This window comes from Camelus bactrianus, chromosome 6 (assembly GCF_048773025.1).
Source record: "Camelus bactrianus isolate YW-2024 breed Bactrian camel chromosome 6, ASM4877302v1, whole genome shotgun sequence".
Classification (NCBI taxonomy): Eukaryota; Metazoa; Chordata; class Mammalia; order Artiodactyla; family Camelidae; genus Camelus; species Camelus bactrianus.
In genome coordinates this window covers 39,096,130-39,122,587 of record NC_133544.1, presented here as the reverse complement: position 1 = coordinate 39,122,587, position 26,458 = coordinate 39,096,130, and the positions used below count along the sequence as shown (strand labels likewise).

The following is a 26,458-nucleotide window of genomic DNA, read 5'->3' as shown; positions in this document are numbered from 1 at the left end:
AGAGTGTTTGGTGGTTTCTTCCTTGGAAATTAGAATTAATTGAAAATGTTGTCCAGAAAGTCATTTTTTTCTCCCTGGGAGTTTGTTACTGACTATGCTTCTCTGAGACCCTCTGTCCATCGCTCTCTCACTTTCTTCCATTCTTTCCTGCCACTACTTCTTTCCTCACCTGATTCAGGAGTCCTGAAGAGGGTTGTACCAGAGTCACCAGTATCTCAGGATTAGGAAGATTAGACCTTAGTAAGGAATTATTTATCAGGACCATGGTCAGCAGCATACTTGTCCTGACATCCACTCCTGTCCCTAATTTTTAGTTGTTGCTCTACCTGTGAGCCTCTATCTTCAGCTTCTGGTCTCAGGCATTGTTTCTGTCTTCTCAGGGGAAATGTACAGTGTCTGCATGGGTAAACTGTGTTTCTCAAAAGTTTTCTTTCTTACTCTTATCCCGCCATCACATCTTTCTTCACGTGAATAAAAATTCTAGGGAAAGATGACCATGAGTTACCCCCAATATCATTAAAATGGCAGTTGAAACTGAGAAAACTAAATTTAAGAGCATATAAGTGACTTATGTGATAAATTCAAGATTTAGCTAAGAGAAAATGGTTCTTCTGTATCTCCCCATATGTCTTCAGTTTGTGTGAGAGAGAAATGGACAATGACTCTTGGAGAGAGATGGCCATTGAAAGGTTGCCAGGGAGGGAAAAAATGCTTTTGGAACATTATTTTCAAATAAGTGATTTTCCAAGAAAAAAACCATATACCAACCACTAATGATATATGAAAATAACCTAAGGAGAGTTGAGAAAGAAAATGTAAGATCTGTAAGAGGTTCTGCAAACAGAAAGTTGTTCTCAGCCCCACTCAGAGATGGAGCTTGATGTCACACTGGTGTTCCTAAGTATATTTAGAATTTCTTGAGCATGGGCAGTGTGGTGTTTCAGAGGATACATTCAGCCATAGCTTCAGCTCTGAAACTAACAGAAGATGCTTTTAGGATTGCCTTAATGCAGAAGGGTGTTTAATCTTGGATTTCATGTTTGTGTTCATAGAGATGCTGACTCTGCTAAGTGATTCATAATTGTGTGCATGCCGTCATGGGAATGCCCCTGGAGGAATTCTTGTGGGATTACAGAAATTTCTTAATGACTCTAAGATATTTGGTGAGGTTTATGGGACAAAAATTGTGTTTGCATGATAGCTTCCTGCTCTGTTTCTTCAGACTAAATTAGAATGTGCTCTGGCCTATTTTTAGGACATTGCCTCTGTGTGTGTGTGTGTGTGTGTGTGTGTGTGTGTGTGTGTGTACATTTTTATGGTAAGATAAGAATTTAGCAGAAAATTTGGTAAAGAAGATCATTCAAGTCTCCAAGAAAGTAACTCTAAGTTTACTTAGTAAAAACATACTCTTATTAGAGCTTAACTGTAGCTAAGGAGTGGAGGATAAAAAGAAATTTCTCGACTCAGCAGCATTGTCCAGCAAGCTTAAATTCATGACGAGTGTTCACTACCCGGACGTCATAGCATTTGGTGTAGATGTTGGCCCCTTTTGCTCCAGACCCTGGCATTCTGCTCGCAGCTTGTGAACCCCTGCTCAGATGAGGATATTGAGGCTTTCCTCCCTCAGGTAGAGTCCCGCCCTGTAATTGAGCACAGCCAATGAGAGCTGGATTTGCAATTCTATAGAGTGAATGTCCACTCCTAGGTAAAAAGTAATTTAATTTTTAATTAAATTTTAAAAAATTTAATCTTTTACTTGACGAGATAATCCTTTAATTATCTAAGGGGCACTGGGTGTCCAGGAAAGTGTAGCCATTTTTCTCTAGTAATCTGTAGGGAAACTTCTGTCTCAGTTTTGAGTTTGTCCACCAAGGTGGTCTGAGCATACCTCACAGCTCAGCCAGTCCACCATATACCACCAGCATATTTGGAGTAAGACATTCTTACTCTCATAAGGGCAGAGTCTTCTTATAGTGTAGATTTCATTGGTAGGGTATGTTACAGGCTAAACTAGAATCTCCTCTAAGTTTCCACAAATAATTTTAGATGGAGAGAAGATATTCTCTGACAACACTGTATTATTGATAATATAAAATCTGTTTACTCATCCATTGCATGAAACAGAATACACATGGGACAGCAACAAGTACAGATTTTCTTGCATGTGGCTCCCCTCCTGACCCAGTTCCCTTTGGAAGGGGGCAATCTGGGTTGCCTCTTGGGTTGTTGCCAGCTGCCCTCATGATAGCATGATGGCAGGGGAGTCAGGAAATGGAAAGAGCTGAGCTTCTTTGGGTTGGGTCGTAGACACAGTCTTTTCTATAATCTGGAGAGCCAGGTTAGAGGGATGGTATTCAATTATTACAAGGATTAACTAGGCACGTGTACCCATCTCTGCCTTTCTTTTATCAAAGATCACCTGCCTCTTTCTCCATAACTCTGCTCTTTTCTTTGCATCCACTTTCTCCTAAATCACCAGGTTCTCCCTCTTGGCAGACAGTTTTCATCGGCACAAATATTCTCTAAGATCTCCCATATCAAAAAACTTTCTTTTGACCTCACTTATCAGCTCCCCTGAATAGCTGAACTTCCACAATGCATGACCTATGCTTACTGCCTCCATTTCTTTACTTCTCATTTGTAATTTAACTCTAGTCAGTTTTCTGCCCCAGCACTCCACTAAAACTGGTTTCCTTCTACTAATACTGTAGTCCTTAAGGGCATCACTGTGTTCCATGTTACCAGTCCATAGGGCTATTCTCTGCCCTCGTCTGATTCGACCCTTGAGCAGCATCAATCACTCCAGTTGTTGGCTGGTTTACCATCCTCTCTATCTACCAACACTTTCATGTCTTGGCTTCCAAAGCACTGAACTCTCCTGGTTTGTCTTCAACATCACTGGCCATTCTTTCTCAGCCTCCTTTACTGGTTACTCCTCTTCTACTTAATTTCCAAATGTTGGCACACCTTCGAGTTCAGTCCTGAGCCCTTCCCCAAGGGTTTAATATATTTCCTGGTTAAGTCTAATTTAGACCTATCCCCTGAGCTCCTTACTCGCATATCCATTTGAGTTACTTACCATTTCTTTCTATTTGAATGTCTAACTGACTTCTTAAACTTAACATATTTGAAGTGGAAGAGTTGCTTTCTCTCACAAACTCTAGTATTAACCTTCTCAATAAATGGCACTACCAAACTCTCTGTTGCTCAAGCCAAAAGTATAGGAGTTATGCTTAATTTTTCCCCTTTCCTTCAACCCCTTTATGTCTAATCAATCAGCAAATTTTGTTGATTCCACATCCAAAACAAGTTTGAAATCTGTCCACTTCTCCCCATCTGCATTATCACCACCTAGGTCCAAGTCATCATTATCTTTTACATGAATTTCTACAGTTGCTTCTTCACTGGTGTCCATGGGTACACCCTTGCCCCTTTCTAACCCATTCTGTAGGTAACAACCAGAGAGATTTTTTTAAAATAACATTAATTAGATATATCACTTCCCTGCTTGAAATTCTTTAGTAGCTTTCTATTTCTGTTAGAATAAAATTTGAATTCTTGAAATCTTTTAGAATAAGATTTCTCTACTGCCTTTCTCTGACATCATTCCAGACCATGTTTCTCTCTCACTCACTGCTCCACTGGCCTTTCTGTTACTCAGATACACTGAGCCCACTCCTGCCTTCAGGCATTTTTATTCACCATTTGGGAATCTGATTCCTTTATTTCCTCACAGCCACCTCATTCTCATCCTTCAGGTCTTGGCTCAAATCTTACTTTGCTTGTGGGCTTTTTCTGACCATCCCCTCTCAGGTGGCCTCTTCCAGATACTCTCCATCACCTCATCTGGACTTTCTTCCTAATGCCTATTATAACCTGTGAATGTCTTATTTACTTAGCTCTTTGCATGATTATTTTTGACCCTCACAATCCCCCCATCTGATTGTAAGCCCTACGAGCAGGGACCTTGTCTGTCCTGTTCATCAGCATAATGCCTATCACACAGTGGATGCTGTGTGAATATTTGTTGAATAAATGAGTGAATGAATAAATGAATGAGTGAATGTCAGATGATACTGTTCTAGAGCTTCTTCAACATCAGTTTGCTTTTACTCTGCTCAGAGATTTTTCCTCCCACACCTGTCACTGATTTCCAGACAAGAAAAAGCAAAGTATTAAGTGCCCAAGTATCATATTCTGTATAAAGCTTGAAAGCACTATATTTAGAAAAGCTTGGCAGACATAAGCTCTTAAGTCCAATTAAACTCTGGCATAGTAAAAGTACTAATGGAGACAGTGGGCTGTAGCTGATATCTGAACAGGGAGTATCTGACCATCTGTATTATAGACATCTATTAATAAACAGGCAGTGCTTGGAGAATAAGACATAGCAAATAAAATTTAGTAGATTGAGGAAGACTGACTCTTTCAGTCATTCTGGCTTCAGTCTCTTTATTATGAAGAATATTGATCATAAAATCCAATTTGATTTGGCCCGTTGTATCATTAAGGAGTGGCCTTGTAAATGTCTCTAGACAGCCAATCTTACTCATGATAAATTAAACTTCTGCTATAAAATTCTATAAGGTAAACAAACATCAAGTAAAGATTATGATCTGTTTCCCTACCCTAAGCCAGTAAATACAACTCTGTCAAGTTCATGTCCATATTACCATGCTGTATCTAAACCCTCATTTTGATTCTGGACACTCATGGCATTGTCATTCTAATATAGTTATCAAACCCAAGGGTTGAAATGATGCTAGCAATGTACAGTTTTTACTTCTGTTTTTTAAAAAATTATTTCTTAAATTAATGTATAGTAAAATTGACTGTTTCCATATGTATAGTTCTGTGGGTTTTCACACATGTAAAAATTCATGTAACTATCCCCACAATCAGGGTACAGGTGATTGCACCACCCAAAAAGTTTCCATCGCGCTACTCCTTTTTAGTCACAACCTGTCCCCATTCCAGCCCCTGACAACCACTAACGTGTTCTCCACCACTATAGTTTTGCCTTTTTTAGAATGTCATATAAATGAAATTATAGAGAATGTAGCCTTTTGCCACTGGCTTCTTTCACTTAGCATAATGCCTTTGAAATTCATTCAATTTGTTGCACTCATCAACAGTTTATTCCTTACTATTGCTGAGTAGTATTCCACTGTATAGATGTAGCATAGTTTATCCTTTTACCCCTTGAGAGACAGTGAGTTGTTTCCAGTTTTGGGCGTTTGAATAGAGTTAATATTAACACTTGTGGATAGGTTTTTGTGTGAACAGAAGTTTATTATTTCACTATGGTAAATACCTAGTAAATACTAGGAAATCCCAATTTCTAGATCATATGGTAAACATATGTTTAACTTTATAAGAAACTGCCAAAATGTTTTCCAGAACACTTGTACCATTTTGCCTTCTCAAAGAGACGTATGAGAACTTTAGTTGATCCACATCCTTGTCAGCACTTAGTATCATCAGTATATTAAATTTTAGTCTTTCTAATATGTGTGTAGTGGTATCTAATTGTGGTTTTAATTTGCATTTCTGTGATGGCTAATCATGTTGAGCATCTTTTCATTTGATATCCTCTTTAGTGAAGTGTCTGTTCAAGTCTTTTGCCCATTTTTAAATTAAATTCTTTGTTTTCATACTGTTGAATTTTGAGAGTTCTTTACGGATTCAGGATGCAAGTTTTCTGTTTGATATGTGACTTGCAAATATTTTCTCCCAGTCTGCAGCTTATATTTTAATTCTGTTAACAGTGTCTTTCACAGAACAAAAGGTGATAATTTTTACAGAGTCCAATTTATTAATTTTTTCTTTAATGTATTGTGCTTTTGGTTCATGTCTAAGAACTTTGTCTAATCCCAGATCACAAAAGTTCTCTCTTAAAAGTATGAGAGTTTTACCTTTACATTTAAACCCATGATCCATTTTAGTTTTTGTATAAGTTATGAGGTTAAAAGTACTCATGGAGGCAGTGAGTGAGAGTCATATTTTTGCATAAGGATATCCAATTTTTCCAATACTATTGTTGAAAAAACTATGCTTTCTCCATCAAATTGCCTTTGCCTTTGTCAGAAATCAATTGGTTGTATTTCTATGAATTTATTTATGGACCAATGACTTTGTTCCATTGATCTATGTGTCTATTCTTTGAATAATACTATATTCTTTTGCTTACTGTAGCTTTCAGTAAGTCTTAAATTTAGGTAGTATGATTCTTCCAACTTTATTCTCACTTTTATATGATTCCTTTAGCTATTCTAACTGCTTTGCCTTTCCGTATATTTAAGAATTAACTTTTCTATGAAAAATCCTGTTGGTATTTTGTTTGGAATGATATTAAATCTCTGGATCAATTTGGGTGGAATTAGCATCTTTACTTTGTTGAGTCTTCCAATCTGTAAACATGGTATGTTAGTCTGTTCAGGCTGCCATGATAAAATACCATAGACTGGATAGCTTAAGCAACAAAAATTAATTTTCTCACAGTTCTGGAGACTGGAAGTCCAAGATCAAGGTGCCAGCAGGGTCAGTGTCTGGTGAGGTCTCTCTCCTTGGGCTGCAGACAGTCATCTTTTTGTTGTATGCTCACATGACCTCTCCTTTTTGTACTTGGAGAAAGAGGGAATGAGTTCTCTCATCTCTTCTTATCAGGGCCCTAATCCTATCAGAGCAAGACCCCACCTTATGACCTGATCATTTAATTTTACTTCCTTAGAGGCATTGTTTCCAAATATAGCTACACTGAAGGTTAGGGCTTCGGCATATGAATTTTGGGGGAACACTAACATTCTATCCATAACATGTTGTTTACTTGGGTTTCTTTAAATTTTTTTCATCATCAGTGTTTTGTAGTTTACAATATGTAGATCCTGGACAAATTTTGCTAGATTTATACCTAAATATTTCATTTTTGTATCTATTCTACATGGTACTGTATTTTTAATTTTTGGTTTTCTATGTTCACTGTAGTATATATAAATATGATTGATTTTTGTGAGGTGACCCTGTATCCTTGAGGCCTTGCTAATTTTGTCAGTTTCTGCTTCATGTATTTTGAGACTGTGTTGTTTATTGCATACACATTAAAGAATGTATGTTTTCTTGGTGAATTGACCCTTTATAATGTCCCTTCTTATCTCTGATAATTCTCTTTGTTCTGAAGTTACTTTGTGTGCTATTAGTATAGCCACTTCATCACTTAAAAAAAATTCATGTGGTGTATATATTTTTATTCTTTTCTTTACTCTAGCTATATCATTATCTTTGAAATGAGTTTCTTATAGACAGTGTATAGTTGGGTAGTTTTATTTTTCCCTTTGAACATTCTCCATCTTTTAGTTGGTGTCTTTAAACCATTTACAATTAATGTAATTATTGATATGTTTGGATTTAAGTCCAACATTTTATTGTTAGTTTTTGTTTGTTCTCCATGTCTTTTTTCCCTTTGTTTCTCCTTTTGTTCTTCTGCTTCTTTTGGGTTATTTGACTATCCTTAGTACTCCATTTTAATCCTGACTTTTTTGAAGATAGTGATCTTGGTGATATTTTTTGCAGTCTTGCCACAGAGAATATTATTTGTTAATATTTAAAGAGTTTTCGAGCTTTTTAATGTAATAATTATAATAGTAGTTGATTTAGTAAGCACTTAATATTTCCCCTTTCCATACCTAATCTATAATCCTAAAACAGTACTGCAAGGTTAAGTTTTTTTTTTCCATTTTATGGCTGAATAAAACTGAGAATTAAAGGAGCTTCAATGTCTTGCTCAAAGTCACCTTAATGATAAAGAGAGGGGTAGCTCCAAAACCTGTGTTCTTTCCATGGCAACTTCCACAAATTTGGCATATATGTCTTAAAGATACAGGATTTTACAAATTGTCAAGTCTATTGACATGAATATGAAATTACCTGACTATTAAAATGATTAATGCAAAACACATTTTATATCATGGCAGATAATCCACTTTCCCTCAGCCTTACACCTTGTGTAGGAAAGGCTTTTTTCCCCTCTGTGGCCAGGAAACTCACAGGTCTTTACTTAAGGTTCCCTGACTGTCTGTTCCCAGCTGTAAATAATACCACACTACTTTGTTTGGACCTGCTACAGATAGTTTAGTTATATTTAATCATTCCCCCTTTCTTTTATTCTAGAGGGTATATCCCAGTGTCTCTTGAGCCTCATTGTTATCTTGGGATTGTGTATTGATGCAATGGTCTATTGTTTCCTTTTTTATTGGGTCATAAAGCTCCATAAAAACTGGATGGTGTATATTTCCTTTTGATGTTGTTTTGTCTTAGGGCTCTGCCAGGGATGTTTTATGGTGTCTGCTGTATTTATAAAGTAAACAGTGTTACCGGTCCAGCAGGGCTCCCAAAGGTGCAGCTCTGGCAGGTGTGCATTTCCACTGCCACCTGGACCATCCAGCAGGTAGGCAACAGAGGCCCAGGAACCATGGGTGACTGGGGCTTCCTTGAGAAGCTGCTGCACCAGGTCCAGGAGCACTCAACCGTGGTGGGCAAGATCTGGCTGACAGTCCTTTTCATCTTCTGCATCCTCTTCATCTTCTGCATCCTCTTCCTGGGCCTGGCCAGCAAGTCATTGTGGGGCAACATGCAGCTGAATTTTGAGTATAACACAGCCCAGCTGTTAAAAAACAAAAGTAAACAGTGTGTTACCAAGAATCACCCAGTTGCTGTTTGTACTTGTTGTTCAAGTTCCAAAAGATCCTACAACTACACGCTCTGTAAGTTCTGCGTTTTCCAGTAACTTTGGGTTATATAGTCGAGATGGTTCATTAAGCCACTTAGATACCATGCATCAGTTTTAGTTTGCTGGTGATAATCAGGAGATGGTCCTTTTATCATGGCGCATTTATTCTGATGTGATCATCCGAATGTGTTCTGTCCTATTTACAGTTCTTTAAATGTTAATAAGAAGAGAAACTAGAGTATGTACTATTTAGACTGTACAGGTATTACCTTTAATAATCCTTTCAATGAGTCTGAAATGTAGGTACTTTTAACATCTTTTTTCACAGATTTTGCAATTCATGCCGAGACAGATTAAATAATTTATGCAAGGCCATATAGGTTAGAATTGGGGGGAACTTATATCTAGTTTAAACTATATGACTCCAAAAAAAAAAAGAAAACTATATGACTCCAAATTTCATAAACACTTGTATCTGTTCTGCCATTCTTTCTCTGTATTGGTTGTCATCAACCATATTTCTTTAGAAAAATTCTGCCTTTTCCATGATTTTAGCATCTGACTCATAGTTTTACTTCTACTCCATAATAATAATAACTAACAATGGCTAAATAGTGCAGTGAATAATAGCACAGACTTTGGAGCCAGACTATCTTGTTGACTCCAGCCTATCTTGTTGACTCCAGCCTGGCTATTTATTAGCTGTATAACTTTGGGCAAATTATTTCATTTCTCTGTGCTTCAGTTTTCTCATTCAAAGTAATAGTAATTACCTCAGAGGCTTGTTATTAGAACTAAATGAGTTAATATTTGGAAAGATCTTAGAATACTGCCTGATATATTGTGAGTACTATACATATATGCTTATCAAATAAGTAACATTTATCCGTCATTTATTGTGTATCAGATAATTTGCTAAGCACTATAGGTTAATACCAAGTATAAAGAAGGTATTGTTATCATCTCCTTTTAAAGGGTGAGGACTCCAAGGCTTAGAAGTTTAACAGCTAGTTCAAGATCATACCAGTTGTAAGCTCATTGTGGAAAACCAAAAAGAATATTGGAGTGGAGAATAAAACCCACACATAATTCTATCCCCTAGAGAGTATTATCGCTAACATTTGGAGTATTTCTTTCATTCTACCCATATCATTGTATATTATTGAAATTATGTTGAATGTACTATTTTCTACCTTCATTTTGTCCCTTGACATTACATTAAAATTCTTCATCTTACATGTCATTGAATTTTTTGTTTTGGTTAACATTGTCTTTAATGTTTGCAGAATATTCCATCATTTGGACATGATATTTTATGTAATCCCTCCTTAGATGTTGGACATAAAGTTGATTTCAGGCTTTTGTGCTTAACAAATATTGTTACAATGAACATCTCTGGCTGCATTTTTAATTTTTTTCAGGCCATATTTCTGGGCTTGGAATTACTGTGTCAAATGAGCAAAGATTTTTAAAGTCTCTTAAATGTACAAATAGGCTAATACTTTCAAAGGAAAGTACAAAGAGCTATAAGCAAAAATATACATAAAAATGTAAAAAGAAAACAATCAGGTTCCTGAGATTTAGTTGGTTTCTTTCTTTCTTTCTTTTTTTTTTTTTAGAATTTTCATTTTGAGATAATTCACATGCATTGGTAAGAAATAATACAGAGATCCTGTGTACCCTTTGCTTCATTTCTCCCAATGCTGACATCTTGAAAAATCATAGTACATTATTTCAACCAGGATATCTCATTGATATAGTCAAGGTAAATAACATTTTTTATCACTGCAAGGGTTCCTCATGGTGCCCTTTTGTAGCCATGTATACCTTCTTCCAACTCCCATGCCTGACTCTTGGGAGTAACTAACCTGTTCTCCACATCCATAATTTTGTTAGTTTAAGAATGTTATAAAATCATAAAGTGTGTGACTGTTTAGGATTGGCTTTTTTCACTCGGCATAATCCCCTGGAGATTCACCTAACCTGTGTGTGTCAGTAGTTTGTCCTCTTCCTTGTTAAGTAGTATTCCATGGTATGGATGTACCACAATTTATTCAATGATCACCTGGTGAAAGACATCTGGGTTGTTCCCAGTTTTTGGCTATTATGAATAAAGCTATTATGAACATTTGTATGCAGATTTTGTTGTAAACATGCATTTTAATTATCTGGGGAAAATGCCCAAGGGTGTTATTGTTGGGCTGTATGGTAGTCACATTTTTGTTTTGTGTGAAACTGCCAAACTGTTTCCAGAGTGGCTGCTTTATTTTTCATTCTCAGCAGCAATCTATGGATGAGCCAAATTTTAGCATTCTTGGCAGTATTTGGTGCTGTTACTGTTTTCCATTTTAGCCATTTTGAAAGGTGTATAGTGATATATCATCATAATTTTAATTTGCATTCCCCTAATGGATAATGTTGAACATCTTTTCATGTGCTTATTTGCCATCGGTATATCCTTTTTGGTGATATGCTATCAATGTTTTTTTCTCATTTGCTAATTAGATTGTTTGTTTTTTAATGTTGAGTTTCTATATATTCTAGACTCTAGTCTTTTGTTGCATATGTAGTTTGCAAGTATTTTCTCCTAGTCTATGGCTTGCCTCTTCATCCTTTTAAGAAGATTTTCTGCGTAATGAAATTGCAATTTTTTGATTAGTTCTAATTTATCACTTTTCTTGTATGGACTATGCTTTTGAGGTCAAGTCTAAGAATTCTTTGTTTAGCCCTAAGTCCCAAAATGTTTCTCCTATTTTCTTCTAAAAGTTTTAGTTTCACATTTTTCCTATAGGGGTCTTTTGATAAGGACCAGAAACCTGCCAGACCAATTCTAAAAAAGCTATAACACTTAATTTTACATTGTACATTTAAGTCTGTGATTCATTTTGAGTTAATTTTTCTATAAAATAAGAGACTTAAGTCCAGTCTCCTCTTTTTCTGTTGTATTTTGTTTTGTTTTTTAGCTACAGATGTTAAATTACTCTAATACCATTTTTTGAAAAGGCAATTCTTCCCACTGAATTGCTTTTGCACCTTTATCAAAAATCAGTTGGGCATATTTGTGTGGGTTTATTTATGGGTTCTCTACTCTATCCCCCTAATATATGTATTTATCCCTCTGATAATACCACACCATCTTGATTACTATAGCTATTATTATAGGCTTTAATATCAAGTATGATTCCTCCCACTTAATTTTTATTTTTCAAAATTATTTTACCTATTACAGTTTCTTTGCCTTTCCATATAAATTTTAGAATAATACTGTCTGTATCTATAAAAAAATCATGTTAGGGATTTTCATAGGGATAGTGTTAAAGCTATGTATTGATTTGGGGAGAAATAGCATCTTTTCTTTGTTAAGTACTTCAATCCATGAACATCATATGTCTCTCAATTGTTTAGGTCTTTGATTTCTTCATTAGTATTTTGTAAATTTCAGCACAAAGATTCTATACATGTTTTGTTAAGTATATACCCAGGTATTCATTTTCTTTGGTGTAAATATTATTGTGTTTTAAATTTAATTTTTCACATACCATTATTAGTACATAGAAATGTGATTAATTTTGTTAAATTTTATTTTAGAGTATTTTTTGGTTGAAGTATAGTCAGTTTACAATGTTATATCAATTTCTGGTGTACAGCATAATAGTTCAGTCATACATATACATACATAAATTCATTTTCATATTCTTTTTCTTTTTCATTATAGGTTAGTACAAGATACTGAATATACTTCACTGTGCTATACACTATGAACTTGTTGTTTATTTATTTTATATATAGTAGTTGGTATCTGCAATCTTGAACTCCCAATTTATTCCTCCCCAATCTTTTTCCTTCCTGGTAACCATAAGTTTGTTTGCTATGTCTGTGAGTCTGTTTCTGTTTTGTAAATAGTTCATTTGTGTCATTTTCTTAGATCCCACAGCTAAGTGATATTATATGGTATTTTTCTTTCTCTTTCTGGCTTACTTTACTTAGAATGACAATCTCCAAATCCATCTATGTTGCTGCAAATGGCATTATTTTATTCTTTTTTATGACTGAGCAGTATTCCAATGTATATATAAATACCACATCTTCTTTATCTAGTCATCTGTTGATGGACATTTAGGTTGTTTCCATGTCTTGGCTATTGTGAATAGTGCTGCTATGAACACTGGAGTGCATGTATATTTTCAAATTAGAGTTCCCTCTGGATATATGCCCAGGAGTGAGATTGTTGGATCATATGGTAAATCTGTTTTTAGTTTTTTAAGGACTCTCCATACTGTTTTCCATAATGAATGCACCCAACTATATTCCCACCAACAGTGTAGGAAGGTTCCCTTTTCTCCACACCCTCTCCAGCATTTATCATTTGTGGACTTTTGAATGATGGCCATTCTGACTGGTGTGAGGTGATGCCTCATTGTAGTTTTGATTTTCATTTCTCTGATAATTAGTGATATTGAGCATTTTTTTCATTGCCTGTTGGCCATTTGTATGTCTTCACTGGAGAATTGCTTGGTTAGGTCTTCTGCCCATTTTTGGATTGGGTTGTTTGGTTTTTTGTTATTAAGTTGTATGAGCTGTTTATATATTCTTGAAATTAAGCCCTTGTCAGTCTCATCATTTGCAAATATTTTCTCCCATTCCATAGGTTGTCTTTTTGTTTTGTTTATGATTTCCTTTCCTGTGCAAAAGCTTAAAAGTTTAATTAGATTCCATTTGTTTATTTTTGCTTTTATTTCTATTGCCTGGGGAGGCTGTCCTAGGAGAGCATTGCTAAGATTTATGTCAGAAAATGTTTTGCCTATCTTTTCTTCTAGGATGTTTATAGTGTCTTGTCTTATGTTTAAGTCTTTATGCCCTTAGGAGTTTATTTTTGTGTATGATCTGAGGGAGGGTTCTAACTTTATTGATTTACATGTAGATGTCCAGTTTTCACAGCATGAGTTGCTGAAGAGACTGTTTCTTCTCCATTGTATATTCTTGCCTCCTTTGTCAAAGATTATTGACCATAAGTGTGTGGGTTTACTTCTGGGCTCTCTGTTCTGTTCCACTGATCCATATGTATGTTTTTGTACCAATGCTGTTTGATTACTGTAGCTCTGTAGTATTTTCTGAAGTCTGGGAGGGTTATTCCTCCAGTTTCATTCTTTTTCTTCAGTATTCCTTTGGCAATTCTGGGTCTTTTGTTATTCCATATGAATTTTAGGATTATTTGTTCTAATTCTGTGAAAAATGTCCTGCATAATTTGATAAGGATCACACCGAATCTGTAGATTGCTTTGGGTAGTATGGCCATTTTAACAATATTGATTCTTCCAATCCAAGAGCAAGGGATATCTTTCCATTTTGTTAAGTCATCTTTAATTTCCTTAGTCAGTACTTTGTAGTTCTTAGTGTATAAGTCTTTCACCTCCTTTGTCAGGTTTATTTGTAAGTATTTTATTTTTTGGATGTGATTTTAAAAAGGATTATTTCTTTTCTTTCCTTTTCTGATATTTCATTGTTAGTGTAAAGAAATGCAGTTGGTTTCTGTATATTAATTTTGTATCCTGCTACCTTGCTGAATTCTTTTATCAGCTCTAGTTGTTTTCACGTGGAGCCTTTAGGGTTTGTGATTAATTTTTAAAATGTTGATCTTGTATCCTACGACCTTGCTGAGCTAACTTATTAGTTCTAGAAGGGATTTGATTTTTGTTTTACTTTTGTAAATTTCTTGGGATTTTATACACATACAATTGCATTATCTGCAGTTTTTAGTTCCTCCTTTTCAATCTTCCTGCCTTTTATTTCCTGTTCTTGCCCTACTGCAACATAGAACTTCCAATATTATGTTAAATGAATTGCGAGGGTCATATGTTGAATAAGAGAGAGAAGCAATCTAGCCTTTTTTTAATCTTAGGGACAAAGCATTCAGTATTTCTTTTTTAGGTATGATGTTAGTTTTATAAGGATTTTTGTTGTTGTTTATTTGTTGTGTTTTAGAAACTTTTTATTACAATAAACCTCCTAGAGGAAAATATAGGCAAAACATTATCTGACATACATCTCAAAAATTTTCTCCTAGAAGAAATAAAAGCAAGAATAAACAAATGGGACCTAATGAAACTTACAAGCTTCTGCACAGCAAAGGAAACTATAAGTAAAACAAAAAGACAACCTTCGGAATGGGAAAAAATTTTTGCAAATGAAACCGACAAAGACTTGATCTCCAGAATATATAAGCAGCTCATATGACTCAATAAGAAAAAACAAACAACCCAATCCAAAAATGGGCAGAAGACCTAAACAAGCAATTCTCCAAGGAAGACATACAAATGATCAATAGGCACATGAAAAAATGCTTAATATCACTAATTATCAGAGAAATGAAAATCAAAACTACAATGAGGTATCACCTCACACCAGTCAGAATGGCCATCATTCAAAAGTCCACAAATAACAAATGCTGGAGAGGCTGTGGAGAAAAGGGAACTCCCCTTCACTGCTGGTGGGAATGCAGTTTGGTGCAGCCACTGTGGAAAACAGTATGGAGATTCCTCGAAAGTTCTCCTTTCTTCCTAGTTTGCTGAGAGGTTTTTTTTTTCCACCTTATCATGGATGGGTGTTGGATTTTATCAAATAGTTTTTTAAGGTATGGGTTTTTGGTCATTAGACATTTTTGTAAGGCACTCAGGCAATGACTTTTGTAGGCTCTGAGTAACCTTCCCTCAAGATGGATACATGGCACCTGGAGGTGGTCAAAAGTGATCTTGCCCAGGTGTTTTCCCTTTCAGCAACTTGTCTCACTGTGCCAGGTGACATTTTATTTTCCCAGGCTTTCAGCAACTGTTCTATTTTTCATGTTCCCTGAAAAATGGGAAAGGACTTAGTTTATTAAAACTCAAATATTCTTCTTATTCAGATCTCCCGGGTTTTTCCCCTCAAGTCTTATTTCTGGTTTGAGAACTATATCTGGTTCACAGCTGATTGTCAGGATGGTGATACAGTGAGGGGTGGTGCAGTGGTGGTGATACAGTGAGGGGTCTATGAACTGATTCAGATTTCCCTGTCTTGGATCATCCCCACTGCCCACCTTTGGAACTTTCTAAAATAACTTATTTACATGACTTATCCACAGTGGTGTGCCAGAAAAGCTTTAATAACCAGCTCTCAGTGTTGGGGGTGACCTCTGATTTGTTTTCCATGATGTAAATATTCCCACCACGGCTTATTTTAAGCTGCCATTATGACGTTACTGAGCATGGAGTTGGGAAGAGTTAAGTGGTACAAGTTGGCTCTAGTATGCCACTGGGACAGCCATCCCTAACAAACTGCTTAGGTACTCAATTTCCCAGACTACTTTGGGGTTACTTCATTCTTTTTTTCAAGTTTCCTTAAGACTATATGAAAGAAAGGTTCGATAGCTCCACAAGAATGGAGTTTAATGAGTAACAAATACAATTTTGGGGGGACCATATCTGTAGTTCATTCCTTTTTTATTGCTGAATGGTAATCCATGGTATGGATGTACCATTGTTTTACTGTTCACCTACCACAGAACATCTGAGTCATTTCCAGTTTTTGCTTATTAGAAATAGAGCTATTATAAACATTCATGTACAGGCTTTTATCTGAACATAAATATATTTTTAAAACCCTTTATTATTCTCCTCCGTCTCTCTGCAGCCAAAAAAGCCTGCAATCCAAGAATAATATTTTCCTTGTTTTTAAACTCCAATTCAAGATAGAATTACTGGTAACATACATTTGTATAATTCTAACCTTTGCAATGATATATTAGAATTTTAAGAGGAGTTGGCCATTGGAAGCTCATGCTCTGAATTTGGACAAGTCTTAACCCACATATTGATTGTAACAAAATGTCTTTCAACTTTCACACAGAGAGCATCACGGGGGTGGTTTGCTATCCCACCGGCTCTTAGGACCTGCTGACATCTCCACTCCCTCAGCATGAACTTCTCCTGTTCCACTTCCTAGTCAGATAGAATGAAGACTTTCTAAGCAAATAAACCCAAAAGCCACTTCCTGCACTTATGTGGCTGAGCTATCCCAATTATGTACTCTTGAGATGCATCTTGGATATCTGTGTTGACTGATGCTGGGCTGGCGCCATGACTATGGATTTTCATTTCTCTGAAGCATGACCTTTTTAAGGGGGCAGAATTGCTAAATGATTAACAGTATGGATCCAGGGAAGACAGCCTGGATTTGAAATCCAGCTGTGCTGGGTATCAACAGTGGGAACTTGGGGAATTCTGTCACCTTTCTTCTGCTCGGGTTTATCATTTGCCAAATGGGGATAATAATAATACTTATTACCTCATGCAGTTGTTAGAAAGATTAAATGAGACAATGTGTAAAGCACCTAGAAGAATGTTTGGCACATAGTAGACACACAATACATTGTCATTATCATCACCATCGTGCACATATTTGGAGCACAGGAGAACCACAGGGCCCATTCTCTCCCTTAAGGGCCATTGGCTTCCTCACAGCTCTGGCTCTCCCTTCTTTGTGGAGACATGTAAGCTTTGGGTGGGCAGCTCCTCAGTTCAGCCCCATAGCTCCCACCTCCCTAGAGTTCTGCTGAATACACTAACTTTTGGCCCCTACAAGCTCTGCATTGGCTCCTAGAGGTGCTGCTTGCTCCCCTCTCTGGGCTGGCCCTGCACGTAGCTCACACAACATCTTGGAGGCAAACAAAAGCCAGCCAACCAACCTGTAAGGTGTGCCCTTGGTAATGGCTCTCTTCTCATCCCTGCCACCCATTTGCTTCACCTCTTCCACATAGCAGGCAGTCCTCACAGGCCCCTGCCTGGGCTCAGCTTCAGCTTGCAAGTGTCCAAACCCCTGGTGTTCCTGCCACCAGCATCTACCACCTTGTTCTTTTTCAGTGTCTTCTCCAGATCTTTTTCCCCCAACCAATCAAGACTTACTATCCTTTGGCACCTCCTTCAACTCAGGGACTTGGGTTTTCTCCACACACAGCAGGGAGCATTCTGCACATATATGTGGTGGCAGTGCTTCACATAGATCCTACCAGTTAGCCTCTAATTCCCACTAGCCTGCAACTCTTTAAGGCTGAAATGCGTTAATCTTTGTGTGCTGCTAAGACCCAGTGGAGTGCCTCTATGTAGTATAACAATATTTATTAAATGAATGCTTAAATAAATGATGAATTTCTTGAAAGCATTGGAGAAATGTCCTGCTAACACGGATCCCTGCTACCTCCCAGGGATCCAGCCTTCTGCTGGAAAGCTGGCCCATAATCCTTGCAGCACTCTTTGGCTGCTGATTTTCCAACTGTGGCTTTACACCTGTTTCTTTTTACAGTATTTATTGGGAAAGCATTTTAGCCGCTTATTATAGTCAGATATCATCCATGACAAGCCATTTTCCTCGAATTAGTCCAGTGAGAAATATTTCTAAAGGCGTTAAATGAAATCATCCAGACATTTCCCATGGCCAGCTGGACCAAGCAGCCACATTCAGTCCCCTGGCTTGAATACAGAGCGGATTGTGTTTTTAGTCTACTCCAAGCAGCAAAGCTGCTGCTAATTCTCACACTAATAAACAGGGTTTTAACAAATTCTCCCAAGCAAAAGCAACAGGAGAATTTACAACTGTGCTTTCAGTAAATTAAATGAGATAATGTAGTGCCTGGCACACAGTAAGTAACCAATAAACGCTAACTATTATGACTCTGGAAACCATGACCAAGAACTGTGGCAGAAAATACCACCAAAAAAGGATGGGGACTGGTAGGGAAAAATATTTTCAAGAGTTAGTTGAAAATAGGTCATTTAAATAATTTTTTTGAAGGTAGGAGTAAGGAAGATAATCCTGAAAAAAGAAAACCATTTAATAAAAAATTAAAGGGATGAAAATAGAGTTAGGAGACTGACAGAAAGCTAAATAGGCAATATGCATTTCATAACATGTGTTTAAAAACATGAATTACATGCTTGTGCACTCACCCTGGGAAATTTCACACGCTTAATCAGATCACACTGTCTCAAACTATTGTTCCAGAAACTTTGAGATACACCAAAACAACATCCCCAACAATGTGGCAGGTGGAAAATTGTGATTACATCCTTACATAATTATTTCAAAGGTTTTTGGGTGAATGCAGAAATCCTCATTGAAACCTGAACTTATGAAGCACATGCTACATAGCTCTGTGATTCCATCTTGGCTGTGAAATACCGCTTGTGATGTTACTGATGCCTGAACTCATGGCACTTACGTAGGGAAACTCGTCAATTCCAAGACTGGGATCCTTTTCCCAAAGTGCCTTTTCCTGGTTTCCTGATGGCACTCTTTCTTTGCTTTTGTTATTAAATATTAAAAGATCAACTTTGGTTTTAGTAATGCCTATTCAGAGTACTGCTTTATTCCCATTAATTTTGGGTATACTTGTCTTTCATAACTTGAATTTATAAGCCTGGAAATAGAATTTTGTAGCATGATGCCTCTTAATGGTTACCTTTTATTCCTGGGTGAATAGAATGCTGATTCTTACATAGCCTGTGAGCAGGGGCAGTGGTCTTGGTGGAAGAAAAATGTAGCATGATTGTATCAGCCAGCTCTACTAGGTCATCAACTCAGGGAGACACATGGGCCGTTTTTTTTTAAATTTAAAATAAAAAAAATTTAAAAAACCCCACTTTATTGAAGTATGATTGACATGCAAAAAGCTGTACATATTTAATATATACCACTCAATGAGTTTGGGGAGAATTATATATCCGTGAGACCATCATTACCTTCAAGGCCACAGACAAATCCATCACCTTCCAAAAAGGGGCACTTTCCTCTTGCCCCCTTTATTATCACTACTACAACTATGATTGCTTTGTGTGTATGTGCATATGGTAAGAGCACTTAACATGAGATTTACCCTCTTAGAAAATTTTAAGTATACAGTACAGTGCTGTTGGCTGTGAGCACCGTGCTGGACAGCAGATCTCCAGGACGAGGTTTTATTAGAGCAAGATTGGAAGACAATCCAAGGGGAAGAGAGGGTAACCACAGCCTGGAATTCCTCACGGAGCTGCTTTAAAGGTGGGGCCATGACATTGCACTGGCCGACACCGTGGTTAACAGACCAGTGATCACACCGGCTGAAGACGCTCACATGAATGAGGGTCATGGGACACAATGAGTTTGGAGCTGACTTTCTCTGAGTCAGAGATAATGGCATCTCCCCACCTCCGTCCAGGAAAAAGTGGCAGTATTTTACTCCAGCAAAGAACTAAAATAAATACTACTTTTGCTTTAGAAGCATACCTCTGAGGTAGTTGAAGGAATTTTTCAACAAAAACATCCTAAGCAGAGGCAGCTGTCATAAAGCAAGGTAATTAGAAAACTTTCCTAGGTAACTTATTCCTAGTTCGAGGAAAATCCTAATTTCCCCGCTGAATTTATTGGCTGGCCAGAGCCAATTACAGTTACATTTTTAACTCACAGAAAAGTATCAGTAACTCTTTTTTAAGTCAGGAGAGCAAATAAACAATGGCAACAAAAATCCAGAAGCATTTTACTCAGAAGCTGGCCAAAAAAGCAGTGTTTTTTTTTTTTTTTAAATGAAAATAAAAGACTTTTATAATTTATCTCAGTGGATTAAAATTAACATGAACATAATTTTTTGACACTTACCCTATCATAGGAACATATTATTTAGCACAAACAACTTTCTTCCTTTGGGTTTAGAAGCAGTACTTAAAGGGAACTGCTAATTGACACTTAGTGAAAAATAATTTATGGTACATTTTATTCTCTCATTGCTATAAAACTGGTTTAAAATAATGAGGCTCATGAAAGAATATGACCTGAACCATAAAATGTACTTATTAAAGTTGTTTGATAGATCACGATGGGAGATTCTCACCTCTTAATAAGTGTAAGACACCACAATGCAAATCAGGGCATAGATGGGGTATAGCTGGATTCCTGGTAGTGCTTCGTTCTCTCTCTCTCTCTTCCCCTCCTTCTCTCTCTCTCTCCAGGTGTCAGGAAACAGAGTGTTTCTGAATGCCCAATCTCCCTCATGTCTCCTGCTATTAGTATCCAATCTGGTGTCCAGACATAGTGAAGCGTCTGTCAGAGTAGAAACAAGATCCTGTCCAGGGATGCTATCTGGGTTCTGACAGATTCGGAAGATAGAAACAGCTTCCCCAGGATTACAGAAGTCAAATGCTAGGCAGGAAATGTCCCTCGCAGGGCCACACTGCTACAGGAACCTCATTTATGCATTCATTAGTTCATTCCTCCTTTTGTTTGTTCATTCCTCAAATGTACCTTGAGCATCTATAATACCCTGTGCGGGGCAGTGTGACCTTGATAGTGGAGGTGTGGCCTCCACCCTATGGAGCTTGCAGATGTAAAGAGGAAATGTGCTTGATGCTTTGATGGGGGAGGATAGGGTACACTGGGGACTCTACACCCTGGGAACATAGAGCAGGGAGGAAGACTCCAAAGCTGGGGAATTCTGGACTCCACAAAGGATGGGGAGGCAGGTGATGGGACACTTGGGTCTCCTAAGAGAGTTGTAAACCCAACTGGATGGTGTTTTACTGATTACAGGCACTGCTATCAAGAGGGTTCTGGGCCAAGGAAGTACCAACCACTGCAACCTCAAGGAACTAGGCTGGTGCTGAGAGCCCCACTGAATGAGCAGGGATGGGGCAGTTGGAAGAGTTTGCCAGAGTTGGTACCTTTGAGGCCAGGGTCAATTGACTGAGACTGCAGCAGGTCTCTCTCTTGGATGGGATAATCAGGTAGCCACCCTTGGCTTGCAAATGTCTGTCTTAATAGTATATATCCAGGGATGCAATGGAAGATGTCAACAGCATAGCCTCCTTTTAAGTGTGTTACCTTGGGCAGCCCTACACTGGTGGAGTTTGCTGGGAGTGCCACACCTTACTGGGGATGGCCCTGAGCATGGTGGTATATAGTGGGTGCTATTATGGGTGGAATTTGCTCACTGCCTGAACGAAAATACAATGGCCAGTTGCACTTCCACAGCCTCCATTCAGGAAGCAAGTAACACTGGCCAGATCACTGGAAGTCCCAGCTAGGGTCCAGGAGACTAGGCAAGCGAGATACACCTGAGAATCCCTCTCCCTTGTCACCGTAATGTCACATAGTCTGTACCCTTTCCTGTCATGCAGCCAGACACTTTTATTAGTGAAGAGATGTGGGAGAGAAATGAATATGAGACATTAAGCATTTTATCTAGAAAAGAATATTATCATTTGAAAACAGTTCATGTTATGGGATTGTACTGAGATTATAGAATTGGACTAAATTATTTTTTCTCTACTAGCTGGTGAGAGGGTCTACCTATGACCCATAAAGAAGCCTTATTTCTTCATAGATATGAGTGTAGTTAAGTACTTTTGTGACACCCACAATTTGTATAATGGAATGTTATTCATCTACTTGAAATAATGATTTAGGTCTATATTTAATAACTTAGAAAGCTGTCCATGATACATGAGACTGAAAAACTGTAAATTACAAAACTTTAAATATGCTTTAATTCTGTTTATATAAAATTATATGTGTGTACTCATGCATAAAAAATGTCTGAAAACATGTTCACCAAAATGTTAACAGGAGTTTTCTCTCAGTGATGATGGTATCAGGAGACTTTTTTCACTTTCTCCTTCATGCTTTTTTGAATTGCATTAATATATTTCCTCAATGAGAAATGTTTTGTTTTTATTGAAGCTATTTTAATCTTAAAAAAATCCCCAAAACTTGTTAGTAGCTTTTGGGAGTTGAGTCATTATTTAATAAGTTCCCTCCACATTATTCTTTTGCTTCAATAGGAAGCCAAAATCCTTTTGAGAGATGGATTGCCTAGTTGAGCAGTTTCTATAAACAGTTTTCTCTTGCTGAGACGCTACCTGATAACTTACTGATATGCTGCCTGATAATTTCCTAGTCAAGCATGCTAGGCAACTGTAACTTCCCCGTATAAACAAATGATCTTTCTTTGACATTACTGTGGCAGACACTCCATAGGGTCCTGAGACACCAGCCCTTCACATACACTAGTAATTGAAATCCTCAGAGATGTGAAGGGGGAAAATAACTTATGAAAGTTGTTGATATTATTTTAATTTTGTAAAGTGTAGGATAAAGTCTAAGTCATCAAAGGAAGAGGTGAGAATTTGAAGAATACCGCTCTTTGGGTCAGAATTGACACCGGAGTGGGTTTAATGTGCTCCCTAGCTCATTCATGTTTATCACAGGGAATTTGGAGGTCAGTGTCAGAGCATAACCTTTCCAATGAATATTGCACACTAAGCTGTCAGCAGCTGGTGTATCAGAAAGCCTTCTGGGAGTTGGTGGTGCAACGCAAAGACCTAATCAAAAGCAGAGTGGAATTGAATATGTGAGAGCACCATCCTTTCCTCTCCTCCTTTCCTCTCTGGGTAGCCGACAGCACATTAATTCAGTGAGGAAGAATCATTGTATACCATGTCCAGCTTGCCATGTTTATCCTGGTGTAAAGTTACAGGATATTGGAAGGAAATTGTTTTTTGATCTAAAATGCATTTAGAGTTCCTAAGTTTGGTTTAGCATTTCATGATTGAATTTTCTAAAGGAGTCAGAGAGATTCTGGGTCCTGACTATATGCTGGGCATATTGAGAGCTATTTCAGAACAAATGTCTGTCTCAGGCTGTTCAGACATAAGTCCACACTTGCTCTCCAACCTCGTACCCTTCCACACTCCTCTCTGTGGGCTTGACCCCGGCCACTTGGGGCCCCAGCGCTACCAGCCTCCTTTGATATTCCTTAAACTCACTGAGCATGCTCTGACTTCAAGGTGTTTTCCCTTCCTTTCCTCTGCCTAAATCTTCTCAGCTCAAACATTACCTAGCAGAGTGGACTTCCCCACAAAGAGAGCATCCCACTCCCTCCCCGGTTGCTCTGATGCCCCCTTTACTCTGCTTTATTTTATACACAGCACTTAAACCAACCTAACATATTGCATGTTTACTTGCTATTTGTCTACCCCCACCAGCAATGTCAGCTCCATGATAATTACTATTGTCTGTGTTGTTCACTACTGTGTCCCTAGCACCTAGAACAGTGCCTGGCAAATAGTAGATATTTAATAAAAAGCTGTTGAATGAATCAATGAATGCTTGAACTCAACTTACCCGATGGACATATTCCTGAGCAACTGTGTATAAATTAATTATTATAAATGGAACATACTTTTCATGCATTAGGAGAAAGCTGTTGTTCAAATGAATCCTATCTTTTGTCAATCCTGTAAAAGGAATTAGAATTCCTAGTTGGCCTTTTGTTTAGACCAAAGTTTTAGAGTTAGATTTTCCTTCAAGCAAGACCTACCAATACATGGCTGTGTGCATGATAGGGAACATCCCAAAGATCACCTAGATTCATCTGGGCTTTCTGTATAGATGACCAGAATGATCACTATTCCTGGGTTTGTTTTTTGGTCCCTAATGAAGACTAGCAGAACTGAAGGACTTGGAAAATACTAGTTGGAAGGAGAGATAACATGAAAATGTTAACAACCAGTATGGCTCCTGTCTCCTGCTGTGTTAACTCTTTGGTTGATGGACCTTGGGGAGCTGACACAGGATGGCACGTGCTGGTGCCTCTGGGTGGACCATCATCAGCCCCATGGGAGGAACGTGCAGAGATTCCTCAGGCAAAGTGCAGGTAGATTTCATTTGTAGGTGTCAAAGCCGCAAGCCTCCACTTGGCCATGGGGTCTTCCTGGCGTGGGCTGGAGCACCTGGCCTGGTGCCTGCAGTCGGTGGGTGCTTAATTAACGTTTGATCAATAGATTCATCCTCTGAGAGAACTTAATGAGAAAATCTAACTTGAAGGTGTTTTTTCAGCTTTTATCGCATGTGAGGTCCAGTTCTTTCTTCCAGTCACCGAAAGAAAGAATAAGGTCTGGATGGGACAGATCCAGATTTTATGGAGCCAGACCCATTCACAATTTGGGGGGCTCTGTTTGAGAGAAAGAAGGAGAAATTGGGTGCAGAGTCTGGAAGCAGCATGGACGCTGGTATTTCAGTAGCTTGACAGTCAGTCTGCCTTTTGGGCTACGTGCTCTACACGCTTTATCAGGGGATCCTGGGGTGGGTTCACTGAAAGCCCGTTTGCAAGGAGGATGGGGCACTCCCTGGGAACAAAGCTGTTCTAAGCAAGGGTCAGGCCTACTGATGACAATGCCCCAGTTATCAGAGGATCGATTCTGAAAGAGTGTAAGGACTTTTCCTCGGAACTGGTCCCTATCTGGCTCTGTGTGGTACGGCAGCCCAGAGCAGCATCACAGGTAGCTGGGGATGAAGTCCAGAACACAACAGGAGTGGTATCCTCCTGCTTCAGGTAGAAGTGACGTCAGTGCCCAGAGAGTGCCAGTGTCACACAGGGGTGGGGGACGGCTTGACACTGGCCTCAGAGACCATAATCTGGGCATGTTCTCAGCACCTTGCAGGCAACAGTGGAGGCTGACAGACTTCATAACAGTAGTAATAGCTGCCTTCGAGGAGCACATCTGTGTTAGGTGACTTTATATACATTCTCCCTAATTCTCACAGGAACCCTGCAAAGTAAGTATCGTTAACCTCATTTACAGGTGTAATAGGATAGCGTGTTTGCTCACCCAATGCTCAATGCACAAAGGCAATGTAGACTATTTTCTCCAGCTGACTTAAACCTCCTTATGCGTCCCCACCCCTCTGGGAAGCACGAAACTGAGTCTTAACCAATCAGCAGCACCTCAGTCTCTTCTGGTTTATAGCCTCTTTCCTGTTTAAGTAGGGTTTTCTAAGTTGAATTCCCTATCAGGGCTGTTTTAATTAGTCTCTTTTGGATGAGAACCTCGATGATCACTCTCTCTGCATTCCTCACTTCTCCCTTTCCCCTGTGATGGTCCTGGGTGTTGACAGGACTCACTGGGGTTCCACAGTCAGGGGATGGTGCTTCTGGACACTCGTTGCTCTACTCCATGGCTGGGCAACCAGGGAGGGTAAATGGGCCTGTCTGGTCTTCTGGGGTCACGTGTGTCTCACATGGCTGGGATCAGGTCATCTGTGCTGTCACAAAGTCTGTAAGAGGTGATCACGCAACACCTTGACGTCTGTGCTGGGGCTCAGGAAACTTCTGGATCCCTGAATGCCTCACTTAGGCCATGGGGCACCCAACTTCATCCTGCCTGCCTGAGAGGACGTTGCACTAACTTGCCACTCTCCCTGGCTCTCTTACCTGATCCCTGGGCTGAAAAGGACCACAGCTTCCCCTGCCTCTCAGTCACCTGTGTGTCCTCTCCCCCTTGGCATGTAGTCCAACCCTATGATATAGCCCCGTGGTCTGCAGACTCTTTTTCTGTGTGCCCCCTCAAAATCTTCTGGAAAACTATGACCTCCTTTACAGGGTAGTATCAGATGTTTTACATCTAAACAAAAGAGTTACAAAAGGATATAATTTCTGGCATATTGTAAATATTGACATTTTAGAATAAAACTGTTATAGAACTCTTTTAAATTTACCTGGTAAAATCTAAATACTAAAGTGATTTAATACCCATGGTTCAAAAAAACACATGAACAAGCTCTTTTTTAATAGTTGGAAATGTTACAATGTTTCTTTTCCTCCTCAAAATTATATTTCCATTTCACTTCTGCAGAACTTTATCCTAATGTGATATATTTTTATGCTTGAAAGTCTTT

The 26,458-nt window shown here is 38.3% G+C and overlaps 1 long non-coding RNA gene and 1 other non-coding gene across 2 annotated transcripts in view; one reads left to right on the top strand and one right to left on the bottom strand.

Annotated features, from left to right (window-relative positions):
• LOC141577808 (uncharacterized) overlaps positions 1-26,458 on the top strand; it is a 170,233-nt gene that overhangs the window by 73,045 nt on the left and 70,730 nt on the right. The window lies entirely within an intron of this gene.
• Positions 11,515-11,575, bottom strand: LOC123618887 (U7 small nuclear RNA). Its single transcript, XR_006727390.1, has one exon. It is a non-coding gene; the product is annotated as a U7 small nuclear RNA (small nuclear RNA).